We start from the raw sequence: 17,795 nt of genomic DNA on the forward strand, positions 1-17,795 counted from the left end.
CTATCTCTACATTTTAATAGACATCAATTTTACTTCCTATGATTATGGGATCCTAATTGTAAAAGGGCATAAAAGGATAGAAACATTCTTCTCAATAAAAAAATATAAAGAATGAAAGGGTTATAAAATGCTTAGAATGCTTTTTCTATAATATAAAGAAAGAATCGGTTATAAAATAAACCTTCCTAGAATGCTTATTTTGCTAATAAAGGGAATATATCTAACAGATAGTAAATATAGATATTTTTAATGAAAATTTAAAACTTTTATTGGAACATATATTTTGAGTGCAATATAAGATACAAACCCAATTAAGTTCTAAGACTTAAACGACTTAACATATAATATGGAAAATGCCATATGTTCTTAGTTGTTTATTTTTGAAGCTCATCTAGATAATAAAGTGGTCAAGTTGATCATCTCTATTGAGAAACACGGAAATCCTGGCGGAAAACGAAGCGAAAAGCTGGCGCAGGAAGGGAAAGCGATTTGATTGAATTGCCACAATTAGAAAGATTTCCAGATTTGCTCGCCTTGTTTGAGTTTGTTTTGGTTGCGGTTTTAGCGGCTTTCGGAACTCGTGGATGTTTACACGGATGCCACGGCTCCGTTCCCCTGCGGTTAAATATTTAATGAACTAAAGTGGAAAATTTGTGCCGGCCAGCGGGGCAAAGTGCATGGAGGAGCGAGAAGTCAAGTGCCTGAGTGCCCGACTCCTTAAAGCGGAATTTCCCCGGATTTCTTTCATGCTTTCATGTGTTTTTCTCTCGGCTTCCGGGAGATATTTAAGCCGGGCCACGCCCCTCTGGTCAGCGTGACAGATGAGAAATAGCAGTATTTCCTGGACCAGTGGCCAGTGGCCAAATCGATTCGGACTCGGATTCGTTTTGGCCTGCAGCAATGCCCGCACTTACAACACACAACCTAAAATAGCAAACGCTTTTTGGCTGCCCCAGATTACAAACGCACATGGATAGGGAATATAAATCTGTGTGGTATCTCGTAACCGATTGAGTGCACGCAGAAAAATTATACAGAGCTTAGCAGATTGATAAAAAATAAAAGTACTATTGAAAAAAATATTTCCCTATTAAGGACACTAAAAGTTCATAACTATTCTATAAGAATTGCAGAAATCTTCAACAAAAGTGATATAAAATAGTTAGGAGCTAAAACTAAATATTTAATAATAAAACTTATTTATTGACATATTTAATCGCAATGTGTAATCAAGTTAATGGTTACCTATTATACTACAATAATAATCTAATAGATATTATGAAAAGCTACACTAATGCACTGATAAATTCGCAATAAATAATTTCATTATCTTATTATATTACATTGTTTTAAGTTTGTTTTAAAAAATAAATTTAGTAAGATCATTTGAAAATTCACAAGGTTTATATAAATTAAAAATTTCTAATTAAACCAATCCTTCAAATCATTGAACCATTGATTAATTTCTTAACTGAGCTAGAAATTAATTAAATTGTTCATAAGGCGGGTTTGTATATAAAACTAGGAATATACCTTTAAATAAAAGTCATATGTATGATTTTTATTGAATCAAGTTACCCTCAATTGTTTGGCTGGCTTGTTTACCAACTTTACTAGTGATATAACTAAGACCACAATAATATTTAGCCTTTACCAAGTGTTTATTTTCTCAGTGCAGCGCACAGCGTACAACATATAGCACTCGCCACCCGGTCGGCCTCTGACGTCAGAGCCCCTTTCGACCGCAGCGAAAATGGCCATTGAAATGTTGACGTCGACGGCGTTGCGAGTAACGGATTTGTCTCTGCCCTGTTATTGTTTAACTCACAGATACTCAATACTCACGCCCATCGGTGTGTGAGAGTGTGTGCGGTTTATTGACATTCGGCGAGTGCGAGTGTGTGTATTTGTTTTGGTCAGAGCCAGGGATAGATGAAAAATTGATTGTGCTTCACCTCAACAATTTGGCAAGCTGAAAAAATACCTCACTCTGCAACCGTCATTCATGTGTGTCAATTAAGGGTTCTCGGCGACTGCACAATGCACCCACTGTACCTGCACACATACGTCGTCATCATCGGGCAATCCAGTGGATGCGGAAAAGTAGGTTGGCTTTCCCTCCGCCGGTTGCCACCGGCGACAGTTGGCCAATATTGAGATGGAAGGCCCGACACATGTTACAAATTTCGAGCACTCGAAACCCGAATAAATCAAAGACACGACAAAATATTGAAGGCAGTTTGTCGCTTAATTGGAGTGCCACGCGTTGGCAAAGACAAAGGCAAGTCGCCCGAGAAAAATATGCAAAGGCGGCAACTTTGAATGGCACATTTGACAGGCTAAATGCGAATGCCACGGGATGTAATCTATGTGGGTGATTGCGCAGACCCGATGGCTGTCAGGGTATCAGGAGAAACGTCAATAGAGAGAAAGGATAGGGAAATAATAAAGTTCAATTTAAAAGAGATTCGAAACAAGTTACGCAATGTATTTTAACATAAAATTAACTCTTTTAACAAATAAGAACGTAGATATATATCTTAAAGGTAATCTAATATAAATAGGAGTATAAGAAATGCAAAAAAGACCGCTCATACTTTTAATAGTTAGTAACTATTTAGAAAAATTTGCTATCCAGATTTTAAAATTAAAGATTCTATTTTCTCATAAAGTATAAAATGACCTTAGCTAGTAGTGCAACTAGATAGATACACTAAAAACTGTAGTTAAGCCCTTTATTTCTCAAAAATTCACTGACATCCCCCTTTCGAGAATCATTTACCTAACAAAATCCCATGTAGTTTATTCCAGTGATAATCGAAATCAAGTAAAGACTATAATTTGTTTTCTTTTTACATAATATTCCCATGAAACCCTTTGTTGTGCTGACGCGTTTTGTCGCCAATTTGGTAAGGATATTACGTTTTGTGCCCATTTTTTCACATACAACCCCGATTGCAGGACGATTCCTCACAGCACGTTAACCCTGAATGGCACATCCCGAAACGGACTTTGGATTAGGAGCGTCCTTGTGGGCCGGCCAACAGGACGCTGCTCACAAAGGACTCCTGTGCCAGGCACACACACTCACTCATAGGCAATCACACACTCTCGTCGGGGCTGTCAGATGCCATTATCACATATTGCCGTCACTTTGTGCTCCCCAAATGCCGCTGTATTTGCGGCCGTAATGCGCAAATACTCGTATGCCAAGGGTCCTGGTTCTGGCCGAAGTCCTTATTCGCATAGTCGCATATCCGGATCTGGGACATATGCAAATGGTAAATGGCAAATGGCGAGTGGTAAATGGTGACTGGCGAATGCCAAGTCGGTCAAATCGCTTTCGCACATGAGCCTTATTTGCATCTCATTAACATCCGGCGCTAACGGGTGCTCAACAATGGCCGCCGTGTCATTTCCGCTGCCATTTTGTATTTCTATTTCTATTTCCGTTTCCGCCTTGCAGTCCTAATAGGCCAGGGGTCGCATAATTATTGCACTAAATATAGCAAGGATACTCGTTTGGACCGCGCCTAATGAGCATGTCCTTCGGTTGATTGACATGTGATGGGGGCAGTTAATGTCACATATTTTGATAAATTGTTTTACGACCATAATTTGAGCGACTTTTATCGCCTTTTTTTGTAATGGCTCTCCTATTAGTGTTTTATGCGCCGTAAATGTGGCTCCGCACGCATTCATCATTATGCTGATAGTTGCGATAGAAGTGGCAACAAAATGAAATTAAATTATTTACACGGCTCTCGGCGGGCGCCTTTTGCATTTTATGACAGCGCAAACAGGCCGCACTCTTATTTATTCAACATTCTGTTGAACACGCGCTCAAATAATTTATGTTTGGCATAACCTTTCAGGACCCCCGGCAAACAGGGGCCGAACAAGGGTTAACAGCCATGTCCCAGACAGACAGATACGGATACATATTTAGATACAGATACGCTGGCAAAACAACCAAGAACTCTTTTTATCTACAAACGACATGGAGATATTTGATGTACTGTTAGGAAATCCATTTAAATTTGTATCTGCGATTTTTTTCCCTGTGTACCTGCTACAAGATACGAGATACGAGAGTAATGTTCCCCGAGGATTGGGGATTGTTTACATTTTGATGAGCCCGTTGGAAGCGAATTATTTGACTATTTATACGTGTTTACATACCTTGCTGCTGCTTCTTCTTCCGCGGCGCTTCAATAGAAAGGGACGGCGACAGGGGAGCGAGCCGGAAAGAGACGGGGCGATGGGTTGGCTCCTCCTCGAGTTTAGTGCATGCTGCAAAGAAATTAGCAAACACAAAGAGTCAGCGGAAGTTGTGAGGAAATCTTCGGGGCAAACTCAGATAAGGTCAAAGCAAACACTCCCTGTTTGTGCCGTAAATCCATTGTGGTTCGTCTCCCATCTCTTAGGCGTTTAATATTTAACTGAACCGCAAATTATATAATTAATTCAACGAGTTTGCTTTTAATCAAGGCGACAAGCTTGGCCAACGAATAGTGCAGAAACTTGGCTTGTTTATACAGTGCTTTCTTGGCCAAGAAATAAACTTAGTGATTTTGTCGTTCCAGTTTCTTCCGTAGTTTCCATTCGGCCCGTAATAAATTTATCTTAATATCCAAGCGATGTGGAAGTTTCGGTCGTCTGAGCGCATTTTTCATTCTAATGGAGTCGTCTGCAGAGAGCAAGGAAAACTTTTCTCCTTTGCACCACCGCAAACAATGCCAAATTATATATGTACATGGGAAACATATGGGCGGGTGGATGCAGCTACAGCTTGGGCCGCAAAAATAGCAGCAATGTTGCCTAATCCATTATCCATTATCCATGAAAGATTACTAAGAAAATATTGACTTGTATTTTACCTTTGAAGTGATCCCTGATTTATATTTTCCTCAATTAATATGATTAAATTAATTAAGGATACAAATTTATTAAATAGATAACTAGGAAAATCATTATTGCCTTTTTAGCATTTATTAAATTGTTAATTCTGCCTAGAAAGTTAATCTAAATACCTCTGACGACAACTAACATTTTAATTATAATAATAGAAAATATTCTTAGCTGCCAAAACTAATCTTTTAGCCGCGCCTGTAGCCATGCATACATCCCATGGCCTGAAACACATGTTAAACATTCTGAATAGTGCAAAACTTTGACATCAAAGTTTGTTGCTGAAATAATTTGTGTGTTGTTCAATGTGTGAAATTGAAATTATTTCGGCTCGAGACCCCCAGAGAGTCAGCTGAAATGGGGAGTGGTGTTTTAATCAAGTTTTAAGCAAGTTCATTAGCACCGGGGACACGGGCCACGGGACGTATGCGTAATGCGGCTGAGGGGATCGATTAAATAGTGAAGTCAAAACATCGATTAGCCGCACTTGGCGGGGCGATAAGTCGCTGCCATTAAATGCTCGTTAGTAGTCATTGCCGTATCTATATCTGTAGTATTTGGCAAATTATCAGCCAGCGTTGTGCTCCTCTAATCAGCGCTGGCCAAACAAAAAACTGACATGAATGAAATTTACAGAGAAGCGAATGGCTCTTTTTCCTGGTTGCCATTACACTGGTGAACAAGTTAGTTGTGAAATGTAAGAGGAGGTTAATTTTGGAATTTAAAAACGCTTAAAATGAACTTAATGTCTGTAAATATGAAAAGAATTTTAAAGCGCATAAAAATTCATATTTATTTCCTTGAATTGGCTTAAAAAACTTTAATAAATCATTACTGGCCCGAACTGCTTATTTGAATGCTAAAGAATATCTGAGGCCTGACCTTGACTTTTATAGAAAACCTAAGGAAGTAAATAACAATGTATAATCCAACGCCATCCATTGTATTGCTATGGCAAACATTTTGTGTGTCTGAACTTGGCTTTACAAAAAGTTTTAAAAGTAATTTCTTATTGCTTACACTACCCCATTGTTAAGCTAAACTTTGTTGCCTAGTGTATCTGCTGGGCCGCGTATCTTCTTTGCGTATCGCGTATCTCGCCGCGGGCAAGGAAAACCGGGGGAAAAGCGAGGGAAAAGCGGGGTGGCGACTTCAATGCGAACGCCACGCCCCTGGGCAAAATGCTTGCCTCACTGATTTGCGTGCAGCACACACAACAAAAAATAAATAATACAAAAAAAAAGAAAACAAGAAAAAAAGGCAGGGTGTGGGCACTCGGATTTTTGGGATACTTGGGGGCTGTGTCACATTTCTGTGGCGAGCTTCGTGCTATTTTTGCCATTTTGTTTGCTTTTCTGGCTGTGCGACGCTGCGGCTTATCACATAATTTGAATAAAGTAGCTGCAATCTTGTGTCGGTTTATCGCAAATTAGAACGACAACGGACAGGGGTGCAGATAAAACCATCAGCTAAATAGCAGTGGCGAACACGACAACTTGTCTATGGTTAGAGCACACTGGAGATCTAGTTAAACGTTGTAAGCGGGGTGAAAAAGTGAAAACTTAAAAAAATCAAGCATACGCCTCGTGCTTCCGACTGATGCACTTTTTGCCCCCCTCCAATTTGTTTACTTTGTGCTGCAAAATCAAATTATGCATATGGGCGCCAGGTGAGGGGCGAGGCAAGAGGAAAAGGTGGGGGCGAAAAATGAATGGGCAAAAATAATTGAATCAAAAGCAAATTGCAGGACATGTCGCCCGCCAGCCTGCTGGCAGCCGTCTGCTCCTTTTTCCCATGTCACGGATGTTACGCGATTTTCCCCGTCTACAGCTGCCTTTTCCCGGACGTTGAGCAAATTGCTTGACACTTTTAATTATGGAAATTGACTAACGCTCTGATGGGTAGCAGGAGAAAAAAAGGCGAAAAAACATATAAATATGCAGGTATGATGGAAATGCGAAGCATAAGTTAAGTCCGTTAATGTTCTCCCTCATTTAAATGCAGAGACATTAAAAGCTCTGCCATTGGCAATCAAAACAGCTAATACGGCCCATAAACTAAAACAAATCGAAACTGTTGTGAGCGAAATAAAACGTATTTTGGACTCGGCATGAACCAATCATTAATGTTAGGGGAATGGGCATCTGCCTGGACAAAAAGCCAGAAATACGCAATCTAAATTTCCGCGAAATAGCGCCAAGCGCGTTTAATTGGAAAGCAGTTCTCCTTCTAGCAGTGAAAAGCTAATGAAAAGGGAAAATCAAATCGAATATTCAGCGCCGCGCGAATTATGGCCTCTGAGCGATAATTGTTGGGTGCAGTGAGAGAAAATCATATAGCGTTTATAACAAGAAGTTGGTCCTAATACTGATATTTAATCGAAAGTCTATTTATTAATAAAATACACAAACCACTAGTGATTTTGAATCACGTTAAAATAAAATTTTAGGTGCATAAAAGTATGCAATGATATCTTTTAAAATGAGAAGTATAACATTGCCAATGCTTTATCTACTGTAAACTTTTGGACATCTAATATTACATTTAAAAGTTATTTTCAATCACCACCATTATTTACACATTTTTGTTCAAATTGGGCAACACAAACTAGTAAGCTGTCTAAAAGTATGCAACAATCCATTTTAAAACTAGAAGTTTAATGAATGCTATAAGCGTGGACAATTATTTATTCACTGCATATTTTTAGACACATAAAATAAAATTTCAAAGTTATTCCAAATCACTAGTTAATATTTCAAAAGGATTTATTTTTTATGGGTAACAATATATTTTACTAAATTATATGATAGCAGCAAAGCTCATTTTTAAGTTAAATTGATTTTCGAAGAATATTTGTATGAAAATTCCAATAAAACTCATTTGATTTTCGCCTTAAATTGAGTTCAAAGCGGCTTTCCAAGAATCTTACACAATTTGCAAATTGCAAAAGTTGAACTGACTTTTGAATTTTAGGTTCCCCAAAATGTTGCACAACTCTGTCTATTTGCTTTTGCTTTTTCTCTCTGCACGTAATTTTGGTCTGCAAAGGAATCCCTCTGGCTTCTGCGAGTTTCGCGGAAATATGTGGGAAAACATTTGCCTGTCAACGGGGTCATAATCGAACATGGTTGTATATGCACTCAAAAGGGGGTGATACGAGTGAAAGCACATTTGGTAATTGCACCTCGGGATGCTTGACATGGATGCACTGGCAACCGGGAAATATTAAGTGTGCCACTGGCCATTATTTATTTACATTTTCGGCTACCGTCTCTTTATGCCATCATGCCTGCTGGCCTGCCATTTTCCCCGCTGATTGCTGCTCTTTTCACTGATGGAAAAAAATTTTCCCCATTCCCAGCAACCCGAAAGGTGTCTGCGAATTTACATATTCGGGACTCTTTGGCTCACAGCCTTCTTGGTTAATTTGAGGGCACGTAGGCACACACACAACACCTTGGCTCACCTTTTCCCGCTGCTGCTGCTACTGGTGCTGCTTTTTCAGGTTTTCCTGCTTTTCTTTTGGCCTGATGGCTTTAATGAACAGCTCCTTTTGCGCTGGGATGAAAAGCGGCTCCTTTTTCTGCTGTTGTGGCACTTTTCACTAGCATATTTTGCTACGCAGTTGGACGCGTGTAATTGTAATTTATTCACTTGGCAAATGTTAAACAGTTTCTGTTTACATTCACTTTGATGTCATTTAGCCAGCTATCTTTCTATCTTTGTATCTTTATATCTTTGCGTCACGGCAAAGATGAAACATTTGCTTGTTTCCTTCGTTTTTTTATGGTTTGTTTTGGTGTTTTATTTTTTTTTATTTTTATGTTTACTACAAAAATATATGGTTTGTTTGGGGGTTTTCCTTAGGAGCGTTTGACTGATTTTTGGGGGAGCTTTTCCTCGCTTGATGCGATCGCCGGCACGTCCACTAACGAAGTGAGGGCTGCGGCCTCTGGCGTTTTCTTTTATAGCTGCGGCTGGCTCTCCCTGTTCCGCTCTTTTTCCACTTTCCCCAGCTTTCTCCCTGTTATCAGTGGCACTCTCTTTTACCCAGACTCTTCAGCCAGCTGTGTGGCTCTCTTAACCAATTTTAGACTGCATTTTCTTATCAGCAGCCTTTGCATCGTGTGACGTCACATGGCAGTAAACCTATCCAATTACACGTGTTAAATTTATTTAGTAAATATGTATATATAGATATATAGCTAATGGAGCTGTGTTTTTGCGACTTGTGGCCATAAATTAGCAAATAACCTTTTGTTCTTGGCCAGATTTTAGCTGGCCATTTGCAGCTCTTCTTGTTTATTTACACTTTTCTCTCCTTCACTGGGTTTTGCCTCTCAGTTGAGTGGTTCTTTTGCGTTTGCCTTGTTATTGTTGTGTTTCCTCTGCATCTGGGCTCTCTGTTGATTTATCTCAAAAATATGCTATCTTGGAATGGCGCATAACTTAAGAACGCCGTCGAGTTGGCCCTCTCCCTCCGGGGAATTTAATATAAATAAATGCTTGCAAGCAAAGTTTCGTCTGGGGATACGTTTATGTACCTTTTCTGGTCCACTCGATAAGCAGCTGCCCCTAGACTTTGGGCAAAAGTTTTGGCATTTTCAAATTACAAAACTTTATTCTTGGCTATGTTTAATTATTTTGCAGTTATGCTGGATTTTGGGATGGTTTTCTGTGAGCTCATGGTAGAAGTATCATTGACGCAATGGTATTAGCTGCTGTTCAAAAAGCAAAATATTTTAGATATGTTTATACATGTTAATATTTAGAGCTTCTTAAACTCACTAAACACTCCCAAAATATATCACAAAATATACAATTTCAAGCATGTGCCAAAGCATGTTCCTGAAAAATGGAAGAAAATCAATTATTCTGCGCCTGGCCTGCCGATTTCATCATAAAAATCCTTGTGAAGCGTAATGTGAACCATATGAAGCATAGATTAAGCCGGATTTCGCTCGAAAATTGCTTATGTACTGCCCGAAAAGCACTTCCTCTCCGTCCTTTGCTCCGGATCTACGCATAAAAATTCGCGTCAATTGCTCTGCGCTTTACAGCAGATTGCCACTCCAGGCCCCCTTTCGAATTGGGTTTTTCTGTAGGGAGTCCAGAGTCCTGATTCGCACACACACACACAGAAACATACACTTACACACTCGTAATCAGCGAGATGGGCATGCAAACGCGTTGCCATTTTATCGTTGCCTACTTTCGGGCGGCCGCCATCAAGCTGTGCCAGAAATCGGAACACCCCACCGCCCACTTTCTCCTTTATTTTTAGCAGCAGCATAATTTTTTATTGATTGGATACCGGAGATTACAGGGGGCTATCCCAATTCGCAGGCTCAAAAGAAGACATTTTGGGCTGCTCCTAAGAGACTAATATGAATATATTATTTACTTGAAACTAGTCGTAATTTGATCTACTCCTATATACCAAGTTGAAAACTAATTATAATTTATAATTAAGAGATTATTTACTTAAGAAAACATTTAGGTTAAAGGCTTTAATTAGATCTGTTCCTGGATTATATTAAATAAAGATATTAATTAAAAAAAAAAAAAAAAAAAAAAAAAAAAAAAATTGATTGGATTTCAGTGAAAATCACTTCCGGCGATAAATTTGTTATGCAGGCAACGATTCCGTTCGGTTATGTCCTGGCTTTCGGTTCTTCTTTGACTTTCCCAACCAAAAACAAGGAGAAACAGGGAAAACAGGAAGAACAGGAAGAACTTTTCATGCTGGCGATGGCAAATGGAATACTTCCCAAGCCCGCTTGACATTTTACAGGAATATGCTGTGTGTTTTGATTTATTTTACTTCTGCGTCAATGTCAATCGTATCTGCAGACTTCAAGGGGGATATCCTTGCTTGTTTAACTCGGAATTTGTTTGTTTGCCTGGCTTTCCCCCCGCCGATTGCCCCGGCACTAATGGCCAATGGGGATTGGCAAATGGGAATGGAAATGGCAAATGGCCACGAGTATTGACAAAGAAAATTTGCACACTGTTTGACTTACATTACATGTGAATGGTTTTGAGGGGGAATGTGGGGAGAAAGCCTTTGGGGCAAATCAAATACAAACACGCATTCCCCCCCACAAATTACTGCAAAATGTTATCAAAAAGCTGGTAATTTAATATATATCAAGCGCCGAGCCCAGCGGGGTCATTGATCCCGATGATGTCCTGGCAACGGGTAGTAATGGGGCTTTCGAGGATAAACACTAAGCATCGGGCGGCGTAAAATCGTGGCAAATGAACCACTAAGCCCACGTCCATAACAACAGCTGCTGACCCCCACACACTGATACAAAGATACAAAATAGTCCGAGGAAAACCATCTTGCCTAAAGAGAACCGTGACGTCACATGTCCTTGCTAAGAGATGCACCTGGAGAAAATAAGAGAGGATTTGTGGGCTTTCTCAAGGCGCCTGCGCGTGGCAAGGACTCTTCTTGGACTTCCGGCTTTTGCAGCGACCATATGACATCATTGAAAACAAACCCCGAGCTTTGGTAATGAAATTATGCGTTTTTTTGTCTCTTGCCATTTTCGAGTGTGAGTATGGGTGCGAGTGTGAATGAGTGTGAGTGTGGCTGTCCTGCGTGTCGGTGTGAATAGTTTTTGGCTTCTGCTGTGGCGCCTATGGGAGCGCTGACGTCACTGCTGCCACAGCCATCGCCATCGCCACCGCCGCCTGTGCACTCGAATGTAAAATTGGCAAATAAATAGGATTTGATATTTAACGTCCAGCTGCAAGGAAGCCATGCGCAGACGATGGTGACATAAGACCGAGCCCCAAGCAGCCAAACGAAATTCCTTCGCCCTCGGCTGCAGTGTTGTCTTTCCACTTGGGCCAGGATTCACCTGGAAAAAAGAAGTTATTGTAATTAATTAAATAAAATAGACAGACAATACTCTTACTCAAAATTGTAGTTATTGCAGAACAACAAGAAAAATTAATAGGATTAGGATTAGGAATTCCAAAAATAGTTCTGTATCCCATTAAATTTGAATTTTAGAAGCAAACATTTTTTTAGTTTCAGAAAAACCAATATTTTTTTTATTTTGAAGATATTATTCTCAGACAAAATTCCTTTAATAGATCTTTTTTCAATGTATATTAAAAGGGTATAAAAAAAGGCTAGATAGACAGCACTACCAAAAATAGTTCTGTATCCCATTAAATTTGACTTTTAGAGAAGCAAACATTTTTTTAGTTTCAGAAAAACCAATATTTTTTTTATAAAAAAAAATTATTTTGAAGAAATGATTCTCAGACAAAATTCCTTTAAAAGATCTTTTTTAAATGTATATTACTACAAAATTAAATGTTTATAAAAATAAAAAAGTTATAGGTTTTTAAGGAGGTTGGAGTGTCTTCAAATAACCAAAAATAAAGCCTATTAAATTTGACTTTTAGTGAAGCAAACATTTTTTTAGTTTCAGAAAAACCAATACTTTTTTATATAAAAAAAATTATTTTGAAGAAAAAATACTGCAACCAAATGCCTTTAATAGATCTTTTTAAAATGTATATTACTACAAAATTAAATGTTTATAAGAAATAAAAAAGTTATTGGTTTTTAAGGAGTTTGGAGTATCTTCAAATAACAAAAAAAAAAGGCTAGATAGCCAGCACTCTTCAGGTGACCACTGTCCGCTGGCCAAAGGTCACCAGAGGAAGACAATGACATTTTGCTGGCCTAATTGAATCATGAGCACGTGCAACATTTCCCGGCTTATGCGACTTTTCAATCACTGTCCTGTCCCAGGACGAGAAGGAAACAAATTTCGCCCATCCGCACTCGAGAGCCGGGCCATTTTGGTTTGTTATTGTTTTATGCGCTATTACTTCCACTTTGATGAAGGTCCTGGCCCAAAGGATGCTGCACTCGTTGCGCTACTAAACCTCCCCCCCCTCCCTTCCCCCTCTGCCCTTAATTCAGTGACGTCAATGGCTAAATGACTGAGTGGCCAAATAGCAGGGTGGCCTTTTTTATGGACACGCCTGTGAGTGCGGTTAAGCGGCGAGACGTTTCGCCATTAATTCGAAGCATGCTTTCGGGCGCTCTTTAAACTTAAAATGGCCATCTAACAGTCGGATGGCTTAAGGGCTGCCAATTTGGCTAGAAACGTCAACGGAAGTCAACGGTTAAAGCTTTTGATATTAAATAAAAATCTATTAAAGAATTTAATTTATATAGCGCAGTGGTACAGGCTTATAAGGTGCACGTACTAAATGTTTATAGAAAGATTTATGAGCTCGCTAAAATATTTGAGACATTTATCTTCAAGTTTTTTAGCAATCTTACTTTTTTAACTTTAGCTTGTTTTGTTAAGTTATACAAAGAATACAAACAAATCCCATTAATTTGGTCCGTTTTCTACAGAAAAATATTCTTTTTTACCCTTGCAGAGGGCATATTGATTTCAGTCATTTATAAAATAGTATTGAGTGTTGAGTGGTTTTATTTTTTAAGTTCTATATATTTAAATCGACCTTTTTGGGTTTCGATCCTATTAATTACCAAGTATTCATATTTTTTAGTTTCAATTTCAACTGGGTTAATATCGAATAAGTATGGTACACATATTCTCATTCGAGCATTTATCACTGCGATTTTATTTCTTTGAAAAGAGTATTTTTAATTATTAATATTAATATAAAGGAAAAATTTGTATGCTAATATTTAATATTTTTATTAAATAAATAGTATTTAAAATTTTTCGAAGTGATCCTTATTACTCAAGGTTTTGAAAATACCGTTCGACGTTTAAATTAGAGGGAATGGGTAATAATCTGCCCAGTCCCAGCCGTCACACGTACAACATACTTAAAAGTTCAACGAAGGAATAGGAGTAGTCGTGCAAAGCAAAAGATAGAACTTCATAGGTCGAAATCCATGTATCTTGTTCGCCCCAAAAGTATGTTAGCTATGGATAGCACCCGAATACCGTTTGTCGTGGTCGCAGCAACAGCCCCATATAGTCGCAGTCGCACACAGAAAACAAGAAGCAACCGACTGACCGACTGAGGCAAACTCTTCGCCTTGTCTTCGCAGCGATCAGTTAGTTTCTTTCAGCCAGTCGATCGCGTCGGTTGTCGGTTGTTGGCTTGGTTGTTCGTTGTGCGTTGTCGGTTGTCGGTTGTCGATCGCGGTTGTTGGTTGTCGCTGCACATTGCATGCTGTCGCTGGGTTGTCGCAGGTTGCCGCTGCGCAGACGCCGTGCGATCGGAGGAGGCCCCTCGAGCTGACAAGTGCCGCAGCAGCCGAAAAAGCACTCCAGCTTTGCTATTCTGACACAATTTCGGGCTGGAACAGCCGAGACTGCAGAAAGGCGAAACAAAAGCGTTTTGAGAGCGAAAAACAGCGAAAAACGGCGAAAATGTGTGTGTAAAAAAATAAATGTGCATTCGACAACAATAGCGGAGAAAAGTGAGGAAAGAAACCAAAGAAGGTGCCGAGGCAGAAATTGGAAATAAACAAAAAGAAATTGCATAAGTCGGGCTTTTGGCGTGCGCTTTGCTCATCTTCTGGCCCGCCGCTGCAATATTTGAGTATCCCCACGAGATAAAAAAAAAACGAAATAAAAAATAAAATAAAATCCCGCGATACAGACAGAGCTTCGAGAAATTAAAAAACCCACTGGCGGCACTTTACAAAATTTGTTTTTATCAACTCCGCTGGGCAGCGCTTGACCATTTGACTTTTTTCGAACAAGTTTGCAGTCAAGTTTTCGCCTCTCAGTGTGCGTTTTCGGCAATTAAAGCCCATTAATGCAATTGTTGCTAACCAATTTCTATCTCCATGTGTGTGCGTTGAGCATTTATGCAACTCGGCCGAAAGCAACAACCGCAGCAGCTGACACTTCTGGCCAAGGGACGAACTCTATCCGCAGTTGAAGTCTGTGCGAGGTGAGGCGATTAACATAAACCAATTACAGCTAATTACAATTAAACAAATTAGTCGCCGCAAATCGTGCGCGATTCGACGCTGGCTGTGTCATTAAACCGATATGGAATTTGCATAAATTAGATAAGGATTAACAGCAAATAGAACAGAAAACCCAGGCGCGGGCTAAAACCGATAAACCATTTTTATTCCATTTCACTTAGTCCTGGGTTTTTAATGACCCTCGTAAAAAGGGGACAAAATTACAATGCAGGCTGTGGGTAATTAAGTACTCTACAATTAGGGTGATAATCAGCTAAATAAAATAAGTTCCTTAGTAGAAATTATGCTTACAACATTCCAAAATTAAGAGTTATTAATATATGTGAAATGATTATCCATTACAATTTTTATGATGATCAAAACATATTCTATTACACTTATAGAATATAATTTACTTAAATTTATAATTATACACATTTTTTTATTTCAACCTTTTTTGATATTTAATTTTATTGCTTATATAGGCTATTAAAGATAGGCTATATCATGTCTTAAACAAAATTAATAAACATTGACAAAAAGTAATAGGAAAAAAACAAAAATACGAAGTGAAACAAATTTAAGTTGTTATGTAAGCTATTTATTATATTTAAAATATTCTAAAAATCTAAATACAATCTACAAAATCCAGCAAAAAGTTTATATACCCCCCTCGAGAAAGGAAAATGCCGCTATCAACCCTCGAATCTCTTTGCACTCCTAATTGCAAAGTATTCGGCTCAACAAACACTTAATTTCAGCAATTTCAATGGCAAATAAATTGAAATTGCGCTGCATTTATTCACAAATTGCATTTACATAATTTGTTGTAAATTAAATTTCGCAATACGGAAAGCTGCACTTCACCAAAACCACTCGGGGAAATCAGCCGCTTGACGATTTAATTGTATCTGAAACCTTTAATTGGTTTTTGGCACGGTTTGGTCTCGGCTTTTTGGCTAATCATAAACAGAAATTCCTGTCACAACGAATTCCCTACTTTTGGTCTGCTGAGTGTCCAAAATTTGGCAGCTGGAAGCAAATCATTGTTATACAGAACCACAACCATTCCCAATTTGGCTGCCAATTGATTCATTCTAGGTCGCAACAGAATTCTTTTCCCCGAGACTCCCACTAGGATTTGTGCATTAATTGCCTGACTAGGCGTGATCGAAAGCTCATAACGAGTTTGTTTCACGAAACTTAGAGATGCCAAACCAGTTGAATGAATGAGAAAACACAGATAAAACATATATAAAATCATGCATAAAAAGCCCCAAACAAACGCCCCAAACGAAGCTGAAATTAGATAATATTGTATGATGAGCGCCTCTCCTCTGTCGTGGATATTAGAATCTTAATCACACTATATGGTACATGGGCGTGAGTGCAGGCCAGATGCAGTGAAAATACATACATTTCAATTATCACCCCGAATGTTTGCAATGTGTTCCAGCGTTCCATCCCAAAACGATAATTAATCATATTACATATATGCTCGCTAGTTTACATATAGATTGCGACACAGTTGCGCGCATCTCCCACAATTATGGTGTCTATAAATAGAGGAGAAAAACCGAATGGCTTGCAACAATTGTGGGTGTTGCCATAGGTTCAACTTTGGCGAAATTAATGAGGCAACCAACTTAAATTATTAATGAACGAATGCGGTCATTGACAAACACACACACACCACACATTTTCAATAAATATAATATTGAAAACCGAGAGCAGACATTAATAAAGTAGGCAAATAAATATTCCAAATTCATTATGCGGTTTTGGCTGTTCATTGCAAGTCGGAGCCCGGCTTAGCCACAGTTACTAATTGCGGTGGGCCAAAATGTGTTTATGATTAGACAGGGGCTCTGCCATGGCTTCAGGGCACCAAGGGGTTAAAGCTTGTGTACACACATTTGTGGAAAAACAAACACCAGATTCCCTTTTAAATTGTGCGTTTTTGTGGGTATAAAAGTTGTGTTTGATACTCCGAGGAAATTGATTAATTTTTAATAACAAGAGTGGTATAGCGCGCTGAGGATAATAATATTTTCAAGTTACTACTTTATAAATTTTATCAAAAAAAATTGTTGTTATATTTTTTAACAGTTTATATTTATAGTTGAACTTTTATATTTATTACCCCAAAAACGCCTATTTTCCGATCGAACAATATAAATCTCCAGTAAACAGAAAGCTTTTCGGTTGAAATTCGGTTGGAACTTATACTTCTGTAGGTAAGGTTTGAGCTCTGCACAATTTGTGTTAAAATTCCAACGTTTGATAACTGTTGTTTTGCATTCGTCTGAAGAAAAAAAAAAATGTTTTTCAGCTTGTGTCCTCAGTCCAAAGAATTCGCAATATTAAATAATAAAGCGCACAAAAAATAAACATAAAATAATAGAGGTAATACTCCACAAATACCCCACAATTCCCAAACCATATCTTTAAAGTTTCACTTAATGTGGGTGCAACCATTTTCTTAAACAACCATAAATGACGACAATAGATCAAATCCCCGAGGCACGTCAGCTCGATTATTTAACAGTTTGTGGAACTATGAAACTGTGGACCTGTGGAATTCGCGCAGCTCCAATAAGTGAAAGGTTCGTCGAACCGGAATTAGCTGCGGGCCAGATTCGGACATTATTCAAGCGAACTTGGCGCGGCGAGGAGCGATAAACCAGCCAAGAGTGATAAGCTCGTGCATAGAACATGGCCAGAAACACGTTTAGCACGGACGGCCGAAAATAAAATATTAAACAAATCTTTAAAAATAAACAAAGCCAAAGGTCCGAGAGCTTTGACTCCCCACGCATGGTAGGGATCGGGCGAGTATATATCATCAATATCTGTTGACAAACGATCGCGTTAATGCCTTGTTTGATCCATTTATTAGAATGTCCCGCCGCAGGGAGATTGTAAGATATGAAGATCTGAT

General features: G+C 38.8%; 2 protein-coding genes across 4 annotated transcripts in view; one reads left to right on the forward strand and one right to left on the reverse strand.

The window, feature by feature from the left end:
- The window catches only part of LOC108036393 (diacylglycerol kinase 1), a 47,237-nt gene extending 38,404 nt beyond the window's left edge, over nucleotides 1–8,833 (reverse strand). For 2 of the 3 annotated variants that reach the window (XM_017112503.3, XM_017112502.3), the window contains exons 1-2: nucleotides 8,378–8,833; nucleotides 4,183–4,293 (exon numbers count right to left, since the gene is read on the reverse strand). The gene's annotated coding sequence lies outside the window, so the exon portion shown is untranslated. Of the gene's footprint in view, nucleotides 1–4,182; nucleotides 4,294–8,377 lie in introns of those variants that run through there. The other variant, XM_050887168.1, reaches the window with a different exon arrangement.
- A 5,144-nt stretch (nucleotides 8,834–13,977) lies between these two features.
- The window catches only part of LOC108036346 (uncharacterized), a 30,017-nt gene continuing 26,199 nt past the window's right edge, over nucleotides 13,978–17,795 (forward strand). The window contains exon 1 of the mRNA XM_017112418.3: nucleotides 13,978–14,835. The gene's annotated coding sequence lies outside the window, so the exon portion shown is untranslated. The remainder of the gene's footprint in view (nucleotides 14,836–17,795) is intronic.

This window comes from Drosophila biarmipes, chromosome 2R (genome assembly GCF_025231255.1).
Source record: "Drosophila biarmipes strain raj3 chromosome 2R, RU_DBia_V1.1, whole genome shotgun sequence".
Lineage (NCBI taxonomy): Eukaryota > Metazoa > Arthropoda > Insecta > Diptera > Drosophilidae > Drosophila > Drosophila biarmipes.